Source organism: Haliotis asinina, chromosome 5, assembly GCF_037392515.1.
Source record: "Haliotis asinina isolate JCU_RB_2024 chromosome 5, JCU_Hal_asi_v2, whole genome shotgun sequence".
In the NCBI taxonomy this organism is placed as follows: Eukaryota; Metazoa; Mollusca; class Gastropoda; order Lepetellida; family Haliotidae; genus Haliotis; species Haliotis asinina.
The window spans coordinates 20,800,168-20,825,214 of record NC_090284.1 but is presented as its reverse complement, the minus strand read 5'-3'; the positions used below and the strand labels follow the sequence as shown (position 1 = coordinate 20,825,214).

At 37.3% G+C, this 25,047-nt stretch overlaps 1 protein-coding gene across 1 annotated transcript in view; it reads right to left on the bottom strand.

The window, feature by feature from the left end:
• The window catches only part of LOC137283442 (long-chain-fatty-acid--CoA ligase 1-like), a 56,366-nt gene extending 32,868 nt beyond the window's left edge, over nucleotides 1-23,498 (bottom strand). Inside the window, exon 1 of the mRNA XM_067814932.1 lies at nucleotides 23,386-23,498. The gene's annotated coding sequence lies outside the window, so the exon portion shown is untranslated. The remainder of the gene's footprint in view (nucleotides 1-23,385) is intronic.
• Nucleotides 23,499-25,047: the final 1,549 nt, after the last annotated feature.

Below are 25,047 nucleotides of genomic sequence, written 5' to 3'. Positions count from 1 at the left end.
GAGCTACAAATGTTTTGGGGATCGGGTACCAGGAATTGGGTCACACATCACAAGGCCCAACCTCGGTATCTCCAGGGTATACGTTTCGATAAGTCTCCACTAAACCCTGGACACATCTAGGCTCAGCCTGATGAATTAATTACCTCCCTTGACTGTTTTTTTTTTTTCGATCAGGTGTCTATGAGGGACGTTGAATGTACCAATCACAACTCAGTTTGCAATTTCAGTTGTCTAACCTATCAAACCTGGCAACGCAAACTATGCAGAGGTCCTCTGAAAATGGTGGAGCTACAAGGAGTTCTTCCATATATGTTTTTAAAGTTTCGGAACTGTCAATTAGTCTGTATGATTTCCCAAAACTCTAAGTACTGCTATGAAGAAACCTTCACAGCTTTACATTATCTTTGTTGACACTGGCAAGCTTGGTAGCAGCGCTGGGTTATCTGATTGGCTACTGTGAGAATGCAGTGGCAGCAAAAGAAGGTAATAAAATTATTGGGCCAATGATGCAACCAGGGTATCATGGAGAATTATTACAAATCAGGGCCTTCTTCCTTGGGCAGATTATTGAGGGAAACAATACAAAAACTGCAATGGCAATAGTCTACTGCAATAGTTTTCTCTTTCCTTGAATTGTCCCATTTGAAGTCATTTCCAAAATGAACGTATAATGTATATGACATAAAAACAAGCTGAAGCGCTCTCAGTCTCTTTTGATAACTGAGAAGAAACTTGAAACCCAGATCAAGTTTGCATAAGAGCTAACAAGGGTGGAAAACTCTAAATCAAAGTGAACAAATCTGGTATTTCCTATATTTCTTGCTGAGCATTTATCAACGGAAATCAATCACAAAACTATAGACAGTTGCACATACTGTCGCTGCATCGATAATTTTTCGGTTTTGCCATTGATTAATTGCAATCGGAGACTCAACATTTGCAATCCCCTGATAGTCTGATGCATTGTTACAGCCCTACTTCGTCCACAAGCTTCTGTAATATCTCTATGTAAGTGTGAGAGTAAGGATAAGCTGAGAGTCTGCTATGTACATGATGTAACGCAACAACACTATTCAGTCACTTTTAGGGTTACGTGGCCGTTACTGAATCCATCTCACAGGTCATGATTATCAATGAAACATGACCAGTGTGTGCCTGACACTTAGCGAGTCACTGTTACTGCAGAAATCTGATCAATGATTACTCAAGAAGTAATAATGGCCTACCAGCTGCTGACAAGCAGATAGCACCAGGTGTTGAAATATGGGTGGCAAAATGATGTACAGACCAACAGAACATAAAAACATGGTTAGATTACATCAAAGAATAATCAGGGCAGTGAAGATCTTTTGGCACTTGAAGCAACATTTTAAACAGAATGCAACATGCTGTGGGTTGGGGAAGTACACGAAAACAAGGTCCCGAAGATCTGCTTCACATAGGGGGTGATGAACTGGTGCTAAATATAATGCCCTTGATCCCTCTCTTGTGGGTGAGTGAGTCAGTGTGGTTTTATGCCCCTTTTAGCAATATTCCAGCAATATCATGGCAGGGACACCAGAAATAGCCTTCACGTATTGTACCAGTGTGGGGAATCAAACACTTTAACCACTGCAGAATGTAGGAGAATGTAGGGATAAAGTGGTATACCACAATAATAGTAGAACTGCTGTAATTTGCCTTCAATTCAGTATACCGTAATGACATCCACAATTCAGTATTTGGGGTTTTCTTAAATTTTTATATCATGAAATGACAGCTTCAAAACAACAATCAAAACAACAATGGCTATGCTTTTTTGTTCCATTTTTTTAAAACAATGTAAGGTTTGGGTCTTCTTGCCAACTTTCTGGACCCCTGAAGGTCCAGGGGTAGAATAGGCCTTCAGCAACCCATGCTTGCCATAAAAGGCGACTATGCTTGTCGTAAGAGGCGACTAACGAGATCGGGTGGTCAGGCTCGCTGACTTGGTTGACACATGTCATCGGTTCCCAATTGCACAGATCAATGCTCATGTTGTTGATCACTGGATTGTCTGGTCCAGACTGTGGTGTAAAACTAAACTCACTCACTCTTGTCAACTTTCTGCATTATGATCATATCTCCTATACAGAACAGAAAGGAACCAAACTGAAGTCCTTGTAAAGCAATACACCCCATACCATGACTGGAGCATACTGTTTCAGTCCTAGTGGCAAGTATGCTCATTATTACACACACAGACATTAAAATAAATCATGGTATTTCAAGATTCTGCCCTTTTCATTTATGCAGTACATCACATACACTATCTATACAATAAACACCCCTAAAAACAATCTTTGCTGATTGTATTTTTAAAATAATAAACATGATTAACTACCCCACAAAACAACTTTAAACAGCTCCTGCCAAGGTAGGCAGGAAGAGGCCTAGAAATGTGTTATACGACAAATCAGAAGTTGCCATCCATATATGTCTTAAATATTCACCAACTTCTTAATGCTTCTCAAGAATCTCAGTATATACCTTTTACAACCCAAATGTTTCCATAACAATTACTTTGAATCAAAACTGCCAAATCATGGTGATCCCTAACACAAATTCAAAATGCAAAATCACAATCAAACCAGACAAGGTCAACAAAAAACAGATTCAAGTTCAAACAGTATTTACAAGGCCTTCAAATACGTTTAAACTCCTAAACAAAATATCACATTAAGATAATGGCATAGCAATTCTAAACTAATGCTAAACTAAATAACAAAAAAAGTAAACGTTAAACAAACCTTTCCGATTTACTGTGACACTGTACTCAATACCAGCACAATAAATCAGCAACAAGCACCTAGTATTATCCGTTAGCCTGTTTACAGTTTCCCTGCCAGAGTTAGAAGCTCAAGGAAGAAAATGAGAGCATGTGAGAAATCCGGCTAGGTAGCTGAATGACCTAGGAGCCACGCTCTGGTCCACAGGTGAACAGGTATGAACTTTGACCATGGAGGAGTGATGCACGTCACTCTCTAAATCACTTTGCTGGCCATCGCTGTTTCTGGACTTTGAACAGTTGTTATGTAACATGACCTGGTGCAGCCCTGCTGTGGGAGTGCCTGAGGCTGAAGTTCATTACAACTGGGATCAGGGTTCCGTGTGTCTACATTTGTTTACTATACATTTCTTAAAGGAACACTACTGACTTAAGATTTCAAGCCACTTCGGCAGTATTTCAGTTATATTGTGAATGAGTGAGTAAGTTTCTTTAGAGATTTAGCAATATAACAATCTGGACCAGACAATCCAGTGATCAACCGCATGAACATGAATCTATACAAATGGCATATGATGACATGTGTCAACCATGTCAGCAAGCCTGAACACTAACCCTTGTCAGTCACCTCTTATGACAAGCATGGATTGCTGAAGATTATTTCTAAACTGGACCCTCAAAGAAAGCATGAATAAAGATTTTAAATATTTGAATTTGTTTCTGATAAGGAACTCTGGGGTTAAGTTTCAAACACTCTTCAATTCTTTTGAGAGTTAGTCAAATACCACTTGAGATATAAATAATGATTTTTTTTCAGTTTTATCTTCTAGCGTTCGTCTGGGCTTATATCTTGAGGGTAGCTTCTCAAAACATGAAACACTAACAATCCACTCAGCTGGTTAAGTCAGCGACAATATACAACACAAAACTGCATTCAATTTGCATTGTTATTTCAACATTTGTGAGCAAATGAAAAATCAGACTTCAGGATTTATGAAGAATACTAATTCTACAATGAAAACAGTTGGGGTTTGTTGTGATAATTTGTTGTTTAACACGGCAGCTGTATCATGGTGCCATGTAAATAATTGAATCTGAACTATACAAACCAATGAATGATCAACAATGACTCACAGTACCAGAGTATAGTCAAACACAATCAACCAAGTGTCTGAGTGAGTGAGTGAGTTTGGAGGTGTGAGTGACACCTTTGAGTGAGTGAGTTTAGTTTTATGCCACACACAGCAACATTTTAGTTACATAGTGTCTGTCTGTAAATAACTGAACCTGTGCCATACAATCCATGATCAACATCATGAGCTTTTTTCTCTGCAATTGGTATACTATGACATGTGGCAACCAAGTCAGACCAACCGATCCTGTTAGTCATTTCTTATGACAAGTATGGGTTACTGAAGATCAATTGTAATGGTGATCGTCACAAGGCCACTCTACATAGTTAATTGCAGCACCTTTGTTAACTTTCCCACCTTTCCACAAGTGTCCTCGACAGAACTCCCTATTACTTTTGTTGCATTTCAAAGCAAGCATAATAAACTAGGAACATGTTCTATTTCTTCCTTGTCTACGAACAAAATGAGCTGTGTCATTAATGATAAATAGCTGCAAGTCTAGAAAAAAACCATCGCAGCATAACATTTGCCAAACCCATTCCCCAGAGAAATTTACACAACATACATTGTGTAACTCTTCCAAAAAAAAAAAGGACAAGTGATGAACTAATATATTTGAAGCAGACACATCAAACCTGTTTCTCAATAAACAGACATGTTTGTTCTTAAACAAAAGCTGTGGTCCATGGAATCGGAAACAGATATAACACATTTAAACCAATATTTATGACTGTTTCTGCACTTTCAACATAGATGGTCCATGACCACACTAAGCTACAACACAATGTAACAATATTCCATTGTTTGTTCTGGGCACCTTGCTACATACACAATACACTGGCAAAAACATCTATCAAATGAAAATCACATTTCATTCTGGTCTTTGCTTTTTGGTTTATGAACTTTTTCCAGCAAATGAATTCCAATTTCAGAACTCCCTAAAATTTTGTAGTGCAGTTTTCATGGGAATGTGGTTGGTAAATGTTACATAACATTATAGTTCTATTATCTTATTCATAAGATCAGAATTGTGGGTAAAGAAGGTTAATTACTTCTTTTGTCCCATCTATCAATTTCAAAGACTGAAATGAAAGTATAATCTTGGCTTTGACTTCATATATTGATGATCCCCAGGTGGTTTTGTTGCAGTAAACTCTCTACATAACACTTTAATGTTTCACAGGATGGAACAAAATTACAGTTTGATAAAATGACATTGGAACACAGAAAATAAATTAGTCAAAGTTGTTTGTTATCAGTACCTTGTGTCAAAAAGAGTCCCCTTGCAGGAACACTTAGCAATTTGAACAATCGTGTCAATTCAGTCTAAGTCCAAATTAATGCTATTGAAAGGCAAAAGAATAATTTATTCAGAAATCCAACACTACCAAAAGGCACCATTGCATCATAAGATCTATGTGCCAAGTTTGGTTTACAAATAGTGAGTGGTTTTGATGTTCTGGTCAAGAAAAGATCACACCCACCAAATTCAGTCTAAGTCCAACTTGTTGCCATGAAAACACAAATTCAGCATTCAAAAAGTACCAAAATACACTAGTACACTGACAGATCTCTCTATGTGCTAAGTTCGGTGAAAAAATATTGAACAGTTCAAAAGTTATGCTCTTGAAAAGGCAAATGTGCACAGATGCATGGGCGGATGGAGTCCATTTTTATCCCCCTTTCACTCCACCTGCAAAACCGTGTTGTGGACGATATAATATAGCAATATATTGAGTACAATGTCACTTGTAGTCTAATGACACTGCATTAAGTGGGGCTTTGCAAGATAACATAAGATAACATAAGTTGTCTTGGATATATTCCATTTGGTGTATCTCACTCAGATAAACAACATTCTAGTTCAAAGTAAAAACACATTCTAAAACATATCTGTAAATATTCTATTCTAGTGACCACGAATAATAAATTTCATTCATGACGGGATCAAGTTTGATTCACTGAATACACATGTGAATCATGATATGACTACTGATGCAGCACTATAACATTAACATTTGCAAGTGCAATATCTGCCGTAAACATTTTTAAGACTTGTTTTTGCTTATTTCACTTGCCCTCTGAGTTTACAACTAGTCTTGCTGGGACATTTACATTAAATCTGTTGGTTTGAAGCAAAGCTGAAACACCAAAATCTGTTGCAGCATTAAAGTCTTAAAACTTCAATGAAGACTGCCATCATCAGTTTTTGAGTGAGTGAGTGAGTTTAGTTTCACGCTGCACTCTGCAGATATTCCAGCTATATGGCGGTGGTCTGTAAATAATAGAGTCTGGACCAGACAATCCAGTGATCAACAACATAAACATCGATCTGTGCAATTGGGAACTGATGACATGCGTCAACCAAGTCAGAGAGCCTGACCACCCAATCCCGTTAGTTGCCTCTTACCACAAGCACAGTCACCTTTTATGGCAAGCATGGGTTGCTGAAGGCCTACTTTACCCCGGGACCTTCACCAGTTTGTGCATTAGTTTTTGACTTATCCAAAACACAATTTAGTTGTCTCTCTGTTGAGGCCTAGCATATAGCTTATATGTATATATACTCATGGAAACAAATAAGGGAACACATGAAAGTACAAGTGTTCCTTTACTCATTTCCAGAATTTCACCAACAATGCAATACATATTTTGTGAAGAAGTCTGGAAAATAAAGAAACACTTGCCCTTTCAACTGTTCCTTTACTTTATTTCCATGAGTATATATAAATAACTATCTTGGTACATGGTATATTCCATCTCAAGCTTTATTCATATATGGCGAGGCAAGTGAATAATTTCTTACAAATCTCTCCTGCAGGGACTTACAAGTCAAGCATATCAATCACTCCACCTTCTGTTACACTGTGTTAAACAATGTCTTAGTGGCACCAGTTGGCAGCTGTCCATGCCTTTCAAAACAGCTAATACATCTAAACAATACTCCCAGTATCTTGGACACTTTATCTTGGATATAGGGGACAAAGGTCTACAAGGGATTTGGTCTGCAACAAAATCTCATCTGGCCTGAACATTGGACTTTGACCTCTTCACATGCATGCACACTGAAAATTATAGACAAATATTGCATTTTTTGTTTTTGTACCATGTATGATATTAGTAAAGAGCTCATATTTCTGTGTCAGAAGTCAAGCTTTGAAATTTTCAAATGCTGTCTGCTAATTCTGAAAGTGTTTTCAGGTAAACAACAGGTAACTGGTTATGAAAAATCGAGGATGACAATGACAATAATTTACTTGTTTTTTTCCCTTCATTCCCATGATTAGGATTGTTAGCTCAGGAGTTACTCCACATTAATATGCTGTTTTGGAGAGTAAGTCCACCAGTATTTTTTTTGCAACAACAAACATTTTGAGAAAGGTAAACTTTAAAGTTAAATTTGTAGAATTTCAGCTGTATCATGCCTAGAATGAGTTATGTATCAATACATAAGCAACATAAAATCAATAATGAACTGTATGACAATTGGCATACAGTGTTTGAAGCAAAAAAATGTCATTACCATAATTCTACATTTCCAGGTACATAAATAAATAAAAAAACAGATCACCACCTGTGAAAAGTCAATTCCTACAGATCATGACTTGCAGACCAACACCAGTTACACAAGCTGCCAACAATTCAGCAGGTTAAGCCAAAGACAAAATAAGTACATTTCCTATGGTTAAGAATAAGATGGTAGATATGAACACCGTTTCAATGACATGGTTCAAGAATGAAAAGGCATGACTGCATTGTCGTAAGTCATAAGAGTGTCTAATTTAATTAATCTTGACCTATTCTTCAGTTTGCCATATCCAAGCTGTCAACTTGATAAACATGCTGATGCCCATGTTTATGGCTTTTACCAAAGCAGCAGACTCTACTGGCTGCAACAGTCTGGTGTTTCTTCACCATAATCTGACATGTTTCACTTCACTTTGGTGCCACACCAAGTCTGTTTCCAAGTCTCTGAACCACGGGACTTTTCCTTCAGCCTAGCCTTTCGTGTAATACTAAAGCCCAAAATGAAGCAAGTCTTTCTTCATTTTAAAATGAATGATTCACTTCTATCAAAATTTTATACATAAAATAACATATACACACTTAATAATACTGAAATCCTTTTAAATTACCGTGACATCTCATGCCATCAGCAGCTTCCATGCATGGCATAGTTGCTGAGATGTTCAAGCTGTATTGCTCTTCAAAGGAGGTACTGAGAGACATGAGCACCATCTGGATTAAATATGTGGAGATCAGAGATAAATAGGAGAGTGAAGCCAATTAAGTTAATGGAAAAACTGCCATGCTTTCAGACCATATATATTCTAGATACAGCGACTATCATCTAAACGTCCTTAATGTTATTCCCACATCTGGTTGGTTGGTTGGTTGGTTGGTTGGTTGGTTGGTTGGTTGTGGGTGAGTGGGTGGGTGGGTTGGTGGTGGGTGAGTGGGTGGGTGGGTGAGTGAGTGATCCGGAAATAGGCTTCACACCATGTACCCATGTGGGGAATTGAACCCGGGTCTTCAGCCTGACGAACACATGCTTTAACCGCTGGGTTACCCCTACCACCTCTCCTATAAAAAGATGTCAATTGTGATATCCTACAAATGTTTCCATGCCATTTGTCGCTAGGAAAATCATGGGTGATAATTTAGAGCTGGGTGAAATGGAAATAACATGGTCCTATAACTGGAATACAGACTAACAGGAGGAAATGAACAAACAAACAATAAATATCAAGTGAACATTCCCTACCTATTGTTTCCAAACAACCCACAGCTGTCTGTGCTGGTCACAAATGGAATGACTTGTGCGCTCTGTGGTGTTCATAATATACACATGATCTGCGTATATCTGCATCTAATGAAACGTATTACAATACTGACCAGCTTTGGATGCTTTGTTGTTAAAGACACACTCAACAATATTATGGTCATTAAAAAACTGAATCGAGACCACACAATCCAGTGATCATCAACATGAGCATTGATTTATGCAGTTAGGTTCGAACACATCAACTAAGTCAGCAATCCTACCCGACCCATCATGTTAGTTGCCTTTGATGACAAGCATGGGTTACTGAAGTCTAGTTTACTAACCCAGGTCTGCTGATCTTCACCACAAGCAACTGACTCAAACAGACTTCTTTAAAAATGGACAAATAACATATAACTTGAAAAACATTCAAACCTAAGGTAAATGTAGACTTCCTTCATTTAAGGTGTTTACATTACAGGCAGTGCTGCCAAAGACAGGCCAAAGTTTCTGGGACTGTCAGATGGACTAGATCCTACACAAAGTTAGCATTTCCAGGCTTAATATCTATCATGCTTATCAGACATGCAGTCAGATTTGCAAGCCAGTGATTAGTGCTGGGTTAAGAGGACGCACAATGAGTATGAACTGATTGCAGATTACTGCTTGATAATTATCTAGAACATTACCTTGAAACATGCAAGTGTGAATGAGTTCTTGACTTGCCGAAAAGTCAACCTGCCAAAGTATTTATTCCCTTTCCTGTCATGTAAATTAATAATAATGGTTCTTGTCCTGATGTTAGTGCAGGTGGACAAACCATCTTTGGTGATGCTCATGCACATTTCACTGTCTCAACCTCTCTTTGGTCATTTACTGTCATAATTTCAACTGAATCTAAGAAGGCTCAATACAAATTAACCACATACAATAAGAAAATACACAAGATTATTCACTGATACAAATCAAAATTAAATTATAAAAAAAATTATTAGTTTATCTTGTTTCAACAATCAGCTTAGTTTAAATTTTGCTGAAATGGAAACAAAAAGGTTTGCCATTTCATTTGTCATCTGGATCACATGACTGCATACTGCTCCTAAAAAACACATGAAAAAACACTGCTGAAAAGGTATAAAATTTGTATCAGCAAGGATAAATTAAACTACATGATCTTTAATAAGACTATTTGCACCGTGACATCTCCCGATCATGACGAATATCCATATATATTCTCAGAAAGAATTTTCTCCAATGTTGTTTTCTGATCTGCCATGTTTGTCACTCTTCTGATGACCATGTTTCTCTAATTTGATGAGACATAACTTCCTAAATGTCAAAGAACTGACACAGCACAAGGAACTTATAGTTTTATCAGTGCCCTTATAAATTCAATAATCAAATTCCATGACAGTTCAGTTTATGGAAAAGGAGAGAGTTGTGTCTATTATTACATGACAGATATACTGGACACTGATCATGTTGTCTTGAATACGTATTGGAATTAGTGACCCTAACTGATTAAATCAACACCGTGGACAATATCAGTCAATAAGTCAATACAGAATTTCCACCAGATTTCCATTACTTAATCCAACAGCTGTTGCAGGCTATCTTTCCATATCAACCATCGAAAGTTTTCATACCAGCTGATTTGTGCTGGATGAGGAAATCAAAAAAGGAAATGTGAAAAGATAGTTTTCTTTGCATTCTCCAGACAAACGTTTTCCTTCAAAATGCATGAAAAAAGAGTGATCTTGGTGGAGTGAAACAATGGTCACGTTGAATGAAAAAACATAATGAACTGTGAGTTCTGGGAGTAATCATTAATCTGTGGGCAGCTGAGGGTCAATCAATAAACCTTTAACAGATGTTAAAGTGTCCACAACAATCAGGTTGGTACACTTGGTACAGCTACCCTCAGCTAAACCCACTAGCTGAAATCCTGAGTCAAGTTAAAAGGTAAAACATGTTTTTATTTGGTCTCGTTGCTCTATGGCTGAAATAAAGCCGATGCGACATAAAACTTGACTCAAAAGTTGGTGAAACCGCTGAATCATTCGTTTTCAAATTTCAGATAACAAAAATAGGGTATTGCTAGGGAGAAAAGTACGGGGAAAAATGTGCAGGGCCCATATTCTTGAGATGTTCATAGCCCCAAGAATTCTGAACTTTAATCATAGCCAATGTGTTAAGAAAGGGCAATGAACGTTTCAAGAACAGCTAGCCACATTTTGTTCTTGAGCGACCAAGGATCTGCTAGAGGATCGGCATATACACTGGTTTATGAACATTATCTGTAATCATTCAAATCCATATCAATAACACTGATGTTATGTGATGAATAATACACATTGCTGGACCAGGTTTGCAAGTTATATTGCATCCTGATGCATATAGACTTTCGGTTCTTCACAAAATGCAGCATTAAAAATAGACGAAAAGATAGGACTGATAAGTTCTGTTATCATTTATAAGTACCTAACATAACATAGAACCAAAACATTTCACATTGATAATACTAATACTAAAAATAGCCCTAAGTACAACCACATTCAATGTCTGTATAAAACTGCATGCCTATGGACACTGCAAATATGCACATACACATGTAGAAACTCTTTGGGTGATCAGGATTCCCGAACCCTGAAAATCTACTCTTCAGTGAAGAGTTATGTACCCTGCAAAATCAAAATGCAAGAGTACAATATTAAAATGAGACAATCAGAACTTGGCAACAACAAATTCCATTAAGCATATATCCAAACTTTACCTGACCCTTTCAGAAGACTTCTGACAATAACAATAATTTCTAACCCTGACTGATGATGGTGATGAATGAAAAGGTTGCCGAACCCAACAGAAGTTGATCTCATTCACAAGAAATACCTTAGCCAAAATAAGCCCTGTAAGCTAAATCCAAGTGACCCTTGCCCAGCACTGCAACAGGGTGAGTAATTATGGCAAGACAAGAAGAATACATGGAGCAATAAGCCTGACTGGTGAGAACTCTGGGCAGGTCTAAATAGAGCCAGGCAGATACCTGCCACCTGACCCTGCCCTCTGATCCTGCCCTCTGAACCCTGGCATAAGAGAAAGGGCACCTGCGAGGATCTTGATGGATGCGCAACATCAACACATTCATTACTGAGACAGGTATACAATGTGATGAACCAAAAGTACAAATAAATAAAGCAAGAATTTATCTAGAATTCTTGACTCTTGAGTCCCTGCCAGGCACATAATTTTGTTCAAAACCTGGGATTTAACATCTCTTTTCATAACTTAAGTAGTAGACTTATTTCAACATTGTGTTTAGAGTTTCCTTTCCATGCGAAAATACAAACATTGCACTCCTAACATCTGTAGAGCCATAAGTGCCATTAGGGCGGTGGAGTCGCCTAATGGTGGATGTTTTCACTTGTCATGTCAAAGAACTGGGTTCAATTCCCCACAGGGGTACAATGTGAGAAACCCATTTCTGGTGTGCCTCAACGTGATATTGCTGGAATACTGATAAAAGAAGTGTAAAACCATATTCACTGCTCACCTCCTGTTAGCTTTATCAGTGATGGAGGTTTTTGTTGCAGTAAAACAACCTTTTGTCATTTCAGCATAAATATGGTAACTTTAAATCCATTCTGGGAAGTTTTATGACTGAATGTTTAATGGCTGACATAATCACGCATCTATAAAGATTCTCAAAAAAAACACCAAAAACAATTGAAGCTTCTCAGCATCTTCATCAATAAAACTGGTCCCACTGATCATATGATTCCTATTCTTAAGCACAGTAAAGATGTGACTGAAGCATATCATGCCTACATCGCAAAAAAGATTCAATCTGACTAAATTACATTGAAACAGAATTTAGTGCAAGGTGATGCCAAACGAATGCATAACAGAATAGGACACTAAAAATTCAAGACATGTAAAACTACGTAAATGGACATTTATCAGTGATGAACATCTACCCTCAACAAAAACACACGTAGAGGAACATAATGATATAACCTTCCTTATAGTATATGAACTTCATGACTGATAAACATAAATCATAGTCAAATAATAACAACAACCATCAAAGCCATACGATGTGTGTCTAACTGGACTTTTTTCTGTTTACATTTGAAAAATAAGCATTATTTGTCACGTAATCAGCTACCATATTGTCATGAGAGTGTATTTTCTGTAATTTATATTGTTAATGATCAAGTGATAGTTATTACTGGGTCTCGTTTCGAATCATCAATATTGATATTTTAGCAGCATGTTTTGACTGTTGGTAAACATAAGCCAAACACGAAAATTCCATACTTTCATGCTCAAAAATCAATGACTGTGTATATAAAAGCAGGGCCCCTTTTCTCGAAAGGATCCTAGCCCTAAGATATCCTAACTTTGATCCTAAAGTCTAGGATGGGTGTGACTGTCCTACCTTATTCTTGAAAAGTATATTAGCACTAGGATATCCTAACTTTGGACAAATACTAGGATAGGTTCTGACTTGTCCTAAGTCCATCTCAGTGGAAATCAACATGGTGTGGTACTTGTTTGTTCACCAATTTTTACCTTGTGAAAACTTAATTACAGCTGAATTTACAACAGCACATAGTTTTCATGAAGATTTTTTGAGTTTATATCATCAATTTATCAGTTGTGAATAAGACTTACTTGATGCAATTCACATATTCTTTAGATCTACAACCAGTCTGTGTTTTTGTTCTTCCCTATTCTATCCCTTTTAATGCACAAAATCGCTCTTTTCTGTCACATTCCTCTGAAATGTCCATGTCAAGGCCAACTCGATAAGGGAAGTAACTTCTGTTTATTTCCTAAGTGAATCTTCACTTTGTGAGATGACGCATAATGAAAGTTCAAGTCATGATAATCATTAAGACAATCAAATGGAACTATTTTTTGTACGTCTTAATTCTCTTTTTGGCAGACATTCAAAATCTGACGACAAAAGTGATCTCTTAGTTAAACAAATGAATTTGATGTGATGAAAATATGTTAACATGTAACACAGTCTAAGTAAACTTATCCTCAGTACCTTTCGTTACACTCCACAAATGAGTCTAACAAAACCTTATGGGAGGTCGCGTCAGGTAACCTTTGAGACTGACCAATCAGAACACAGCTTACCGAATCGCGAAAGTGGACATACGCACATACCTTTTGAACTTTTTATCTCGACAAGGTTCGTACCCGAACGATTCCAAATGCTATTTAGCTTACGCTTGTTTCCAGGTGATGCACACAGCATAAGTACAACCATGACAACCGTGAGTAAACAGTCGCTGAAAATAGTGTTTTTGGCAATATTCAAGGATGTTATCTTGCGAAAATATTAGGTAAGGGTAACCATGTCAGCAGAAACCCCAAAACGTATATATACTGCAGGTCAAATAACTGTGTTATATGCAGAGTTTTGTTTGTGGAGAGATCTGTGTCAGTGACCTGAATATTTTGAAAGTCCCTCTGACCTCTAAATAGTAACCGTTGTCCGATTGGTTAAATCTATTTAACCATCTCGCGTTTAATTGGACGGTCATTGGTCGCTCAAAGGTTACCTGACACAACCTTCTACTAAGTTTTGTTAGACTCAGTGGTGGAGTGTAATGAAATACACTTAGACTAAGTTTACTTAGACTGCATGTAACAATACTTATATCTGATAAAATAGTTTAGATCTATTCGTGTACAAGTTCACTCTTTTTTTCTAGATACAAGGTATGAATTTTTATTATAAATATAATTAATCATATTTTTTTCTGGATCAAGTAAGTCCACCAAAAGGTGAATTTCACCACTTTCAAACCTTTTACTGAGATTTCTAGTCTCACCATTTGTCTTGTAAGCGAGACCGTAGCTGCCCTTACATATGTGTTTTTCATGCAGTGAATTACAGATAATATTTAGGTGAACTTGATGAAGGTTTTTTTTCTATCTCACCTGCTGAAGAGCTCGCTATCCTAGCTAGGATCTGTTAGTCAACTTAGGACAAGAATAAGATCGTTTCGAGAATGAGTCTTATCTCAACAGTAGGATGTCATAACTCCTGTCCTAACTAGTTAGGATCTGTCTTAGCTGGGACACTTTCGAGAAAAGGCACCCTGGTTGTTGTGTTGATGGGACGCAAACACAGACCTACAGTTATACTGCAGTTCATCATTCGGCCTACATATATCTGTCTGCCTCTCTGTCAATGCCTGACCTACATCCCAGATTGCTCGCTGTGAAACATTTAGTAGAACTGTTTCTCACAGAAAAACAAGACCCTGGCGAGTTGATATTATATATGTGACCCACGACCCATGGGCTTCACACAATGTACCAATGTGGGGAATTGAACCTGAGACATCAGTGAGTGAGTGAGTGAGTGAGTGAGTGAGTGAATGAGTTTAGTTTTATGCCACACTCAGCAATATTCCAGCTATATGGCGGCAGTCTGTAAATAATTGAGTCTGGACCAGACAATCCAGTGATCAACAACACCAGCATCGATCTGCGCAATTGGGAACCGATGACATTTGTCAACCAAGTCAGCGAGTCTGACCACCCAATCCTGTTAGTCGCCTCTTACGACAAGCACCGTCGCCTTTTATGGCAAGCATGGGTTGCTGAAGGTCTACTCTACCTCAGGATCTGCAAACTTGTCAACAACCATGATGATAAATATGTCAAGTGAAAATATATTTCAGAAAGACCATTACAGTCATGTCCCATCTGCATCTTTTCATAATTCATTTACTCATACATGATGGTGGATTTGTAAGATGTGACCTTTAAGAAATAACCAAATCAGTAAAAGTTTCTCTAACAAGTTAATCTTGAAACATCATGAAATACAAGTCCTTGGTCCATGGAAAATAACTGGTGCTATTAAGACTAATTTTTCTTAATGGCACCAGAATCATCCAGTACCGATGACATTTGGATGTGTATAGTAGTATGACTCTTATACATGAAGGAATATTCCAACAATACCAATTCGGGGGACACCAGAAGTGTACTTCACACATTGTATCCATGTGGGAAATCAAACCCAGGTCTTTGGTAAGATAAATGAACGATTTAACCACTAGGCTACCCCAATGCCAATGTCATTTGAAGCACTATGCTAGTTTTCAAAGTAGTAACAGGGCAGTGGTTCAGTGGAAAGCAAATGGAGACAGCATGATTCATGAGAGATCATTAAAATGCCAGCACGAGCATCTAACTCTGAAAACAAGCTGTCTGTCAAATAACTCATACACCAAAACTCCATACCTCACCTACTAACCATTCAACCTGGCATGTGTTGTTTACATGTGGAATAGCAGATACGAGTATTTGATCAATAAAGATTCATTAGGACATGACTGAAATACTCTGCAGTAATTGCTGATGACATCAGCTCACATTGATCAGGACTTCTCAGCATGATTAAGGGATATATGGAACTAATTGTGAAAATCCTTGGTTTGAAATCAGTGGATTGAACTGTGTCCTGATAGCCAGTAACCTTTGTCAGTGACCACACAGACAAACAAATCTGATACTAGTTTCACAGCAATAATTGACAATGGACAATTCAAGTTAAGCAGTGTCTTCATGAGCAGTAGGTAACGTGTCTCAAATTTACTCAAATTATTCTGTTAGAGATGTTAACACCGCATTCAGCAATATTTTAGCTATGTCTAAACAACATAACAACATAACAAGAGTCATCAGAAGATGACATATCCCCGTGGCCCCTACATATTTGAAAGGACAAATCATCTGGCAGTTTCTTATTGTGCTTTTAGACCATGTCTGAATTGTTTCCATGGAATTCATGAAAAATATAAATGCCATATATCTGTAATCAGAAAAAGTCACCATTTCAAGATCTGTCTCATATATCTGCCAAGATCTTTTGAAAAATATGAAATGGTTTGCGAGTTGTGCTCCAGAAACAAAGTCCACAATGTGTTCATGGAACTGAGAAAATAAATCACAGAAAGCTGTAAATAGCAAAAGGCACCACTTTGGGATCTGCCACACATATCTACCAAGTTACAGTCTGTTTGATTCCATTTGAGACCGATGAATTGCTCACTAGCACAAAATCTAATAAATGCAACAAAACCAATTTCTCACAGCCACATGAAATCGACAGACCAACTCTGATGATGTGTCTCATAATTTGGGAAACCCAAATAAAAAGTTGCTTAACAAACGACCATCATTTTCTTGTCACCTTTCGCTATTTTGTACGAGGGGGGTCACTTGCTGGTAGAACAGCCAGGTGGGCAAGGTGCATGTGTGAAATTGACTCGAGTGATTTGCTCGGCAAACTAGAGATTCGTGATTGCAGTACCTGAAACAACGAGATTAACACACGACACTAAGTCAATTATTTGCAAAGTATTTAACTTTAAAAAACCAAGGTGAAAGGGGTAGGCCACAATATACTTTGGCTAAGTATCGTTTACAAACTGCACATGCTGTTGGGATGACAGAAGGGAAGTTAAAAACTATCTTGAAACAGAAGATTTTGACTCGTGACTTTGTAGAACTTCCTCTCTTTGCTTAAATAATAAAGTATCTTAGACTTGTCTTTGTTCTGTTTTGCTGGTTCACAGGGTTCACCCTTTTGTCATGGCAAATTCTTAACCGTAACACTCCCAATATAACACAATGCATAGCAGAATACAGGTACCAAAATCTCAATATATTGCAACACAATTTATTTGCCAATACACAACCTAAATTCCTGCTGTATCAGAGTGGTTTAAAAACAATCCAGTCTGAACTACACAAACCAGTGATTGATAGCAAGAACACTCTTGGAATCTCACATACCCTTAGGTCACACTTTGTGACCACATGGTTGAATAATATGACATTGTACATCAACAGCATTTGCAGGATAATTACTGAATGCTTAATGACTAAAAGAACCAAGAGTCCATAACTAGTCAAAATCCAGACGGAATAGTTATTTTCAAACCAAATGCTTCTTTTACACAAACAAATGATTCAGAATGAGCAAGGGAAAACCTAGATATGATGTTGTAACGAGACATAAAAAACCCAAAATAATAAAGATAAATGATATTCACACAAGTAAGGCCAGCCCAATTTTATCTCTTGTTTTACAGATCCTGACAGGTGTCTTTTTTCAAGAATAAAAAACTAAATTTTCCCCACTAAAAAAAGAAACTTTTAATGCTTTCATTGGCCAAACAATTATACTTTTTCATTGTTTTTTGCTCCATATACACTTCAAAAATTGCCAAAAGTAAAAGACGTTTAGTATTGTAAATGTTTTTTGCCCTCTCCTGGTTTTAGATTGAGGTAAAAAAATCCACAAAACAAGACATACAAATGGTATGGCCTAATGAAGAAAACAAGACAGTCAGTCTTCCCTGATATACAGCTGTCATTATATCTAAGTATTCTATGACAGGATTATCTACCAAACAGCTCATTGTAAAGACCAGCTACAGGCCCAATACAGTCTAAATAACCTGTATCAGCTCTCCTAAACAAAAGGCAATAAATCTCTAGGGACCTGTGAGATAGCATGGGAAGAATCCAGGGGTTATTTTCAGTCCGCTGGCCTTAGCCCCTCGAGAAACGCATAAGGGGGAAACTGCTCCCCTTCCATCCCCCAGTCCCCACCCCCAACCACATGCCTGACCCAGTAATCTTCAAAACATGTCAGAGTATCCTTGCAACGAAGGAATCCATTATCACAGAAGCTTATATCATGCGTACCTATATGTCTGACACACTGACCTAAATCCAAGGACGCGACAACTGGAAATAAAACTAAATATACACATTTCGTGTCATAAATACTGAATGAATACAACGTGATATCATGAACGAACCAGCAATATTCTGTTTATTATTCTTACAATAATGCTAAATGTATTATATCAAATCTGAGCACGGCACCAGTAGTTCATATAGGAAAAGATCAAGGCATTTGCAAAACTGAACTTAAAAAATGCACGTACCAATTCAACACTGGTTAGTTATTTCAGTTTCTGAATGATATTGCACTGCTTGGCTGCCAAACAAATGTCTGACTGCATCATATTTCTTATCAGTTTGATAACAATTCAATGAACAAAAAGAACATGACAAGGCGTTTCAGGTTAGTTCATTTTCTGGGACAATGACAGAAGGAAGAAAACCATTCAGAATTGTTTGTTTGTGCGTCGTTTCATGCAGCATTAAGTATTATTCAAGCTATATGGCAGCACTCTAAATAACTGAGTCAGGACCAGACACACCAGTGATCAACATCATGAGCACTGGTCTACGCAATTGGGATGTGATGACGTGTCAACCAAGTCGGACAGCCAGACAACCAAATCTCGTTAATCACCTCTTACAACAAGCATGGGTTGGGAAGACCAATTCTAAACAGGATCTTCAAGGGATCATTCTGGAATTATTGAAGAGAGGAGGACCTTATGTCCTTCCAAACCTTAAAATGTTTGACAGACAGATTGATGGGTCATAATAATATATAAGACAAATGATAATTTCATTTGACAGACATAAATTCAACTCCTTTGAAACACAAACTGCATACTTTGGGGTCTTCATGTGAAAGTACAAAATGCAAAAATATTGGTGAATATTTCCTAAAAGTGTTTTGGCTCATCAAGATCATTGCTTGTCTTTCTTTGTATTTCCTTGCCAATCTCAGGCAAATATGGATCTTGAAATATGATTGGCTACTACTGACAGCATGAACCAATCATTAAGCTTGAAACAAAACTTCCTCAGTGCATTTTATTGAGCATCTTATGTATTGTGTTATTTCATAATACATCATATGATAAGGTCTGCTTATGCTGAAAAATGATGACAATTGACATTTTATATGCATATACAACTTCTTTTATTCTGTGAAAGGGGACGTTTCATCATAGATTCTAATGTCATCAAACAAGTGATGTGTTTATGTTGTCATAACAACAGATACATTGTCTGCATATACAGTTAGTACAGACCAATTACCATATAGTCAATATATATTTGTCTCAATTCACTTAACAGCCACAACTTACATGTAGCTAATCGTATAGGTAATCCTCTTCACGTCTGTACTGCAAATTTACTGCCAGCCAACCCGAAAGCGCTGAACAGCCAAGTCACTTAACGTGACCTGGCTATATAGGTATTAATCTTTCATACATTGACAAGACTTGTAATGGTGTTAATTACTTAGAGACCATGACCCGAATCAAATTATAAACTGTTCTACAAGGTCAAAACCATAACAGTTATGTTTTTCATGTCTTTAAATTTAATTGCAAAGCAAATACACCTTGACATTTATTGCAAAATATGTCAAAGAATTATCTTCATTAATTTGACTAATTTCTTGACTAAATGTCCCAACAATTGTAGTGAGTGAGTTTAAGTTTACAATGCTTATAGTACTATTCCAACAACATCACAGAGGGGACACAAGAAATGGGCTTCACATGCTGTACCCATGTGGCAAATCAAAGCCTGGTCTTCATAGTGATAAGCAAACACTTTAACCACTAGTCCACCCTACCACTCCAATTAACAACTGTAGAAATCCTATAACCTGATCACCTGCTAAAAAGGGGGCATCGAGTCAACCTTTCTGTAACATTATTCGTAAGTAAACAGGCAATCCGAGTCCTACTTGGGCTTGCTTGCCATATTACATAAGAGACGTTTCTGCTTGAAAAGCCATGCTGCATGTGTACACTTATCATGTTAACAGACTTTTCAGTTGTAAACAATGGTGCACACTTTAGAAAGAAAAACACACATACCTAATGCAAGCCTTTCAGTGTGCTTTACACTTTAATTTACATAAGTGTATAGATATACTACTACATCTAGCAATGTGCATGACAATATGGCGTGACTCACTGATATGAGCTTTCAAGTTCTCCATATGGTCTTGGTAACACAGCAGGTGGATGAATATGCAAATACATCTTTTCATGGTCTATATTTTTTCACTGACTGCTGCACAACCCTTGAAGATCTAGGTTAGAATTGATATTCTGTAATCCATGCTTGTTGAAAGAGGCAACTAATGGCACTGGATGGTCGGACTAGCTGAATTGGTTGAAATCTCACCATTGATAACTGGTTCCTTACCAAAGACCAAAACTCGAAAAAAATTGGTTATTATCATTTTTTATTTCCCTATTTAGGTTGTTATTGCAAATAAGCATAACATGGTTCTCTGTTGTTGTCATTGTAGTTGTTTTTTTTCAAACTTGTGCAAATTTCATTTGCAAACTTCACATCAAATGCAAAATGATGCCACTTGCTATGGTGAGTGCTATAAGTGAGAGTTCCAAGAATTAAACATGTTTTCATGTCCTAACAATTTCTATGATGTTATATCGTCAAGTGGTGAGCTTAAATTTAATGTCATCTTGCCAATATTTCAGCCATATATTGACGAAAAAGATTTGTATACATGATACAGTTGCTAAATAACCAGTCATCAAAGGACTGTAAAAGATCTGGAGTATCACAGATGGAGTTAAAGCTAGCATGTAAATCTAAAACTACATTTTCAACAAAGACAATAAAAATATAAAAAGAGGCTGCATCATATGTCACCAACATCTGTAGGTAAATCTCCAAACTAGGGACTTTTCAATATTTAGACGACAACCTGTTTCCCTCGTTCAAATGGAATGTTCTGGAGGGCGTTCCCATACATGCAAATTGGGGTCATTTGTCAGGTCGTGGCTCATCTTATACTTGTCAAGCAGTAGTTTGATATACACAATCCCATCAGCTGCTGATGAGGTAGGAAATCAGACATAATTCAAAGTATCAAATATACTACTATTAAGAGGCATGGTTGAGCTAGACCGACTTTGAAAGTTTTCAGACGTTCGTACCCTCTCAAGAGAACAATAATTCTATCATGAAGTGTTTCAAACACTAAAACAGTAGTTCCAAAAATTGTTCGTCTTAGAATGTGAAATGATGTGATCGACTGTTTGGTTGCTTGGTCACTGTGACCAATCATCAGTTATTTTCAGTCCTGCCCTGTGATTCATTCATTCTAATCTGAGGCCAGATGCCTTGTCCGTATGGCCAAAGAGTTTAACCCCATCAGCAAGCTAACTACGCAAAGCCACCGGTGACTCCACACCCTGATAACAACCTCATAACTCCTTGGCTCACACACATTTAACAATGGAATAACTGTCATCAGACAGTATATGTTTTGAATGGCAGTCGATTAATATTTATCAAAGGAGAGAATTCCATTGTATTGTTGGTAAACAATAAAATTCATTCCCCAAGAGATAAATACACCTCATGACATCACTTCTGCTTTATTTTTGGCAACAAGGATATGCAGACAACGTAGTTCAGATGGAGTGGGATGGGTCATGTATAAAACATAAATATCATAGCAGGTATTTCATGGATGGGGTGAAACAGATTTCAGAGTTTAATGTTAATAATTCTGCTGGATGAAAGTTACTGGGATTCAACATCCTGTCAGTTTAATAAAAGTAAACAAAACAAGCTACTGATGTTAGCGGTGTATGGAACTCCTACAAAAAAAAAGAAAGCCCACAGGGCTGATAACTAAAAAATGTTGCCGGCCTTGTTAACATGTAACCAACCAGCCCTGAATTAATATATAGGAAATTGAGATATGGTTTTAAAAGAAAGTAATTACTGCTTTACTTGTAGTGATGTAAACTGAAACATGTGCAAAAGCAAATTTAATAGAACTGTAACTTGGTGCTCACTGTTATTTCACTTAGTGTCACCGCCATCAGAAAAGAATGACATTATTCATTGGTTGAAATCATTTTCTAGACCAGTCACATTTAGTGTTACATACATGGGTAGGTTTATCTGTAGAAGCTACAGTTTGATAATCATGAACTCTACGGACATCAACTAGTTACCATCTCTTTAAAATATTTTCGAAATATTTGCAAAATATTTCCAATAGTCAAAGACATGGTCAAATATATACTCTTGGAAAACGTAATAGCACACTGGGAAAGCCCTAACATAAAGTTAGAGCCCACCATATAACTAGCAAGCAGCAGGCCGCTGGGCAGGCGCTATTTCATACACTGATGTCAGACTGTCGATTTACATACAAAATCACCTCTAAGAGGCGTGTCTAGCGCGTAAAACCAGGAATACTGATTTGCCGCGATACCATGAAAGAAGCGATATGAGGTCCCAGTATAATTAATGGTTTGACTTTCAGCTACATTTGTGAGCTCTCTAGTAATTGTGTTAAGGTTTCATAATAGGTTTAGCATACATTATTTTATGGATATTAATTAAGGTGTGTGTGTGTGTGTGTGGGGGGGGGGGGGGGGGGGTGTTGTTAACTCCTACCAATAAGGTGTAAACCTGACAACTGTCCTACTGATCGAAATGAGAGCAAAAAATATTACCCAATTGCTTCAAATCTGTAAACATGTTGTCAGTTACGGATATTTAATTAGAAGTAATGGTGTATAACTGTGGCAACATTTATACCATGACTATTTACTACAGTCAAGATAGAACACAATGCTTGCGCATTAACAGATAACTATTCCGACCAACTGCACTGAACAGCAATGAATGCCTTAAAACACATGATGCACACGTTTGTCTGTTCAGGATCATGTTCAAGTGATGTTGACTATCCTGCAAATACCAATCAGAGATACACACCAAACTAAAGAATGCCCTAGCTTGTCTGTCATACTCACGTGGTAATTTGGAATCGAATAAGTGGGTGGAGGGTAGTACAATAACAATATGTTGTTCCAACCGGCGTGTTGAACCGCAGATCACACCATAACAGTAACCGCGCAGTGAAGGTGTAAACAAAATTCTATTGGCTTTGAAAATGAAAAAGTGCATAGTTAAGAAATAGGACATAGCACCATTGAAATACTTACTGTCTTTAACGCTTTTTCTGATCACAAATTTTAACAAGTAATTTTAGAATGGTAATATATTTCAGTGACAAAAACAAAAATTCAAAGAGGAATCTAAAACGAACAAAGAGTTTTTCACTAATCGAAAAAGGACAAATGCGATAACCAAATGTACAAGTACTTTATAAAGCACTCCTCATATTTCCATTGCCACAACCTACTTTTGGTGTATAACATCAGCTCGGTTTATATTTCATGTAGAAAAAAAATCTAAATCTATTCCTCCCGTGTCTTTAATGGAGTAACATTTGTTAGTAGTTCCCGAAAAGACGTCATGTGTCCCATTTCATAAATGAATATAAAATCACAAGAAATCTAAAGAGGAACCCTTGAGTTCAGAAACTGTCAAGTTTCATAATTTCACGCGAAAACGGGATGAAGCAGAAACGAGCTTCATGAGGTGAGGGTAGTCTGCAACACAGACCCTGAAATTCTGGAAGGGGTACAATGTGTTCTTTTAATTCAGATTATTTTATGAATTGTCTTTTAAATTATTTGTATCACCTTAAAGACCTATGCAAGTCTACAAATAGACCCAACACAGCAAGTATACCGCAAGGCTATATTACCACAGTGTGTGAAAAGGAGGAAACTGCCTAGTCTGCTTTTCATTATTTGCTCTTGATCTAGTATAGTAACCCCTTTTCTGTACATATATATTGCCTTTGGAGACTATAATTATGTTAGTCTAATGGGAGGCGTGAAATGGGATGCTTTTCTATGGGTATGAGGTATCTTATGCGTTTACATGTCCTACCAGAAACTTTAGAAATGGAAGACACATAAGATGTTTAGCAGTAAGACACATATTCAACACACATAAAAAATATGACCCTTGGTGCCCCATGTGGAGCGTATGCATTTCATGCCAGGTAAGCCATCTTTAGTCTGATCTATTGTTTTCAGCAGCTAGTCGTATTTTGGTTTGTTTTGGGTTTTTTTGCCCGATTTTACAAGTACACATGCTTTTCTGAATAACCTCTCACGCATCCCACTGAATGCCCAGTCAGGCCAAAGTGACACATTTTGAAATATCTTATTTGTATTTCTGTAAATTTGAGGGACCTAAATGATTATCATATATTAGCTTAAATCTCTTATCCCCAAGCCGAACCCAACCATCGGCTGCTACATCTGTCCTGCTTTTGCTTTTAAGACGACCCCTCCTACCTGTCTTTTTCATAGTGATAATGAGACTACATCCTTAATAGTTTCAGCAAGAGAGTTATTATTATTTATGTCAGCTATCGGTTATAATGAGGCAAAGTCTCATTTAAATATAGGCATTTAGAAAGTGCTCTTTCTAACATAATATCATTGCACATTAGTTCGTATAAAGCCATGGTCTGTCCCAAATAAGTCGCTTTGGACTTTGAAATGTCCGCATTAATCATTTCTGCACTAATATCTCCTCACGAAAGTCCTTTTACT